Source organism: Taudactylus pleione, unplaced genomic scaffold (genome assembly GCF_031769625.1).
Source record: "Taudactylus pleione unplaced genomic scaffold, aTauple2 ptg000001l, whole genome shotgun sequence".
Taxonomy (NCBI): domain Eukaryota; kingdom Metazoa; phylum Chordata; class Amphibia; order Anura; family Myobatrachidae; genus Taudactylus; species Taudactylus pleione.
The window spans coordinates 1,655,294-1,659,357 of record NW_028284404.1 but is presented as its reverse complement, the minus strand read 5'-3'; positions in this window follow the sequence as shown (position 1 = coordinate 1,659,357).

Here is a 4,064-nt window from a genome sequence, read left to right as displayed (position 1 = left end):
TTGACCTGGTCGGTCATTAAGCTGTGGGCAGTAACCCACAGCTTAACTAACGACCAGGAGGCAGCACTTCAAAAATGAAGCGGCCGCCCTCATTCAGAGAGAGCGATCGCTTTTTGCGACCGCCTCTGAATAATGGCCTTAGTCTCTTCCTCAAAGCCCGATCGTGTCATACACACAGAGGAAACATAGCAGGCTTTCCTTAATCTTAAGAATAGTCTGACAAGAGCACCTGCATTGGGAATACCTGATTATGAAAAACCTTTTGATTTATATTGTACGGAAGCTGACGGTTGCACAGCAGGTGTCCTCACACAAAAACATGGTGATGCCAGTAGGCCCGTAGCATACTACAGTGCACAATTGGACACTGTGGTAAGATCACTCCCAACGTGTTTAAGAAGTGTAGCAGCAACTGCTCTATTGGTCAGTAAGAGTGATGATGTAGTATTAGGCCATGAAATGATTGTTTATACTCCCCATGCTGTATCTGCTTTGCTGAATTCTGCCCAAACCAGACATGTTTCCTCAGCTAGGTTCACAAAATGGGAACTAGCTCTAATAACACCTGCAAACATCACCATTAAACGGTGCAGTACGTTAAACCCAGCAACGTATTTACCATATGTGCCTCAGGATGCACATGATCCTGTCATCGTGACCCCACCCCCGCTTCACAATGCTGTTATTTTCGGCATTGTGAAGCAGGGGGCGTGGCCATGATGACGCGATTCAGCGAGAATCACGTCACCGGCACCCTCGCTGCTGGGTTTTTTAGTTTATTCTGGGGGAAGGCCGGGAGGGTTGCTGGCTACCGGGAGGCCGGGAGCGGCATCCGAAAATCGGGAGGCTCCCGGCCAAATCGGGAGGGTGGGCAAGCCTGCAAAATATTGAAATAGAAGAATATTAGGAAACATACAAACAAGCCATGTGCAGTTTGGGAGAAGGATGTCTGGTATCTCCCAACAAGAGATTTTGTGGGAATCTTACTAAACCACAGGAGGCTTGCCTACCCTCCCGATTTGGTCGGGAGCTTCCCGAATATCGGGTGCTGCTCCCGACCCCCTGGAAAGCCAGGCAAGCCTCCCAGCTGCCACCCGACCCCCACGTTACTTACAGAAACCCCCACAGTGGAGGGGGCCAGTGACGCGATTCACGCTGAATCGCGTCATCGTGGCTCCGCCCCCTGCTTCCAAATGCCAATATTTTCAGCATTGTGAAGAGGGGGCGGAGCCATAATGAAGCGAATGCGTGGCCCCGCCCCCACTGCCGCATCATAACCCGAACACCCCCCCCCCGCTGTGCTCAGACATTCAGCTGAATGTAGGCAAGTATGAACCACAGTCTCAATATGAAGTTTGTAACCGTACCGCCGTACGTCTCGATGTACATAGGAAGTTGCGGCAGGTCAGGGCTACCACAGTTGTGCATATGGGTTCAACGGTTCTCGATGTTACCGGTGTTTTCGCTAGCCTGCGTACTGATCAAGCATAGAGTAAAGGGAGGTGGGCTGGCTTTATGTAGTGCTGGGCATCTGCATCTTGTGTTGTGATTGCTGTGCGTATGCATTCATTAGCATATTCTCGCAGCGGCCAGGTATGTGTAATCTCTTGCGATCCTTGCTGAATCAGGCCCTCAAACCGCATCCGATGTGTAGCAATTTGCAAACCCCAAAACCGCCGGCTACTGTGTGAAATAACAGCCCGTCGTACTCTGCATTGGGTCCCATTTTCCAGGAGGAGGAGGGTGGCAAAAAAAAATGTCCCTGCATCTAGATAGTTAAGCCCCAATGCTGAGTAGCTTGGTATCCCAAACCATTGGGTAACAAGACAATACTGTCATTATAAACATGGTGTAAGATTTTGTGGCACTACAAATGCCAGCATGCACTGACAGACCATAAATTTTCTTGCATGCCAGCACACGTAGTTGTGTCTGAGGTGGGACAGCGAGCATGAGATAGAAATTGAATGACTATATTTTATGAACTTCTGAATTATATAGGGCATACTATTATACTATTATAAGTGTGAGGTAAATTGAACTTCAGGGTCAAATTCATCCAAAAGAACTAAGGACTGAGGCCCTGATTCAGAGCCGGACCCTCTGACAGAGCGCTCGCTCTGAATCAGGGCCGGTCTATTTTTTTTTTTTAGAATGGCCTCCTGGCCGCTCGCATAGCTGTGGGTAACCACCCACAGCTATAGCGAGCGGCCTGGAAGATGGACGAGATGGTCAAGACCATCGTGACCATCGGGCTTGCGATGAGACCCTTGTGGTAGGGTCTCCTTTCCGCAAGCCCCAGAGAGATTTTGGCTCTAACAGAGCTGGAATCTCTCCACTGACATCACTTGTGATGTCAGTGGGGCTGGCCCCAAACGGTAGGCGTTCACATGGGAACGCCTCCGTTTGGGCAGCCTCCCCCCATCCCGCCCAGCAAAGGGGGCGTGCTGTCACTCAACATCGACAGCATGCCCCCTTTGGTACGAGACCCGGAGCGACGATTTGCCCATCGCTATACGGGTCTCGCACATGCGCACGATGGAGCCGGCTCCATCGTGCGCATGCACTCTGGGCAACCATCGACCCGGTTGCGAGCGCTCAGCACTTGCGACTGGGTCTGAATCAGGCCCTAACTTCACATGGACCAGTATAGGCATAAAGCCAGCATGCACTGACAGACCATGAATTTTCTTGCATGCCAGCACACGTAGTTGTGTCTGAGGAGTGACAGCGAGCATAAGATAGAAATTGAATGACTAAATTTTATGAACTTCTGAATTATATAGGGCATACTATTATACTATTATAAGTGTGAGGTAAATTGAACTTCAGGGTCAAATTCATCTAAAGAACTAAGGACTAACTTCACATGGACCAGTATAGGCATAAAGGTGGAATTTATCATTGCAACAGAACTGTGGAGCTTTCAAGTCAATTCCTTCTGCATGCAGCAGGGGGAGCTGCTATGTCTGTCCCCACCCATTAATAATAATACCTATAGGTGTGCGGCCAGAAGATATAAATGTAAATAATAAAAAGTATAAAAAGAAAAAGCAAGGACTACGCTATTAGTCCCGTGAAGAAATGTCACAGAAATGTAAATATGAAGATGCTGCTAACAGAAATCAGAGGTCATCTGATTGGATATAACAAATAGATAAATGTAAAAATTAGCGCAATCTAAAAAATCAAAAATTGAATAAGTAAATACCATGAATTATAAATAATATATAAAAAAGGTAATAAATAAGTGCAGTGGCAGATAAATTAAATATAAAAAATATTTTAATATCTAAACGAATACATAAAAAACACATACACATGTGACTTTCATGGAAATTATTGGCAATAGATTGGTTATAAAAAACCCAAATGATGAAGGTTCAATAATAAAGGTTCAAGAGAAACCATATATATGGTATGCACATGCCTCGGAAGGCTGATAAATATCACGCTGGAAAGCTTGGAATAGTCTTAACTTAACCTGCAGGTAGGCGGAAGCCGTAGAAATGTCCAATTGATGGCTGTATTCCTTAGCACAGGTGGTATCCCTTGGTGTCTTGGAAAATATAAGCAACTTCGTGCAATCCTGTTCAGGGGTTCCAATTAGTCCTGTGATCTTACAGCTCAGTGATTTAGGACAAGTGGATTGCTTGATGTTAGAGATAAAGCTCCAAAGTGTGCTGTGGTCAGTCCTCTGGGTTCTATGTGCAGAGAAGGAGGTGCCTAATGCATTTCCCTGTATCAAACACCTTCGTCAAAGGCTCTGACGAAGCTGTTTGATACAGGGAAACGCGTTAGGCACCTAATTGAACCCCTGAACAGGATTGCACGAAAGGGCAGCTACTGTATATTTCTAGTTATAATACTATGGGGGTGATCTACTAAGCTCTGGAAAGTGATACATTGGGAGAGTGATAAACTACCAACCAATCAGATCCTATCTGTCATTTTTCAAACACAGTCTGTGACATGACAGTTAGGAGCTGATTGGCTGGTAGTTTATCACTCTCCACTTTATCACTTTCCAGAGCTTAGTACATATTATGTGTTTTCCATGTATG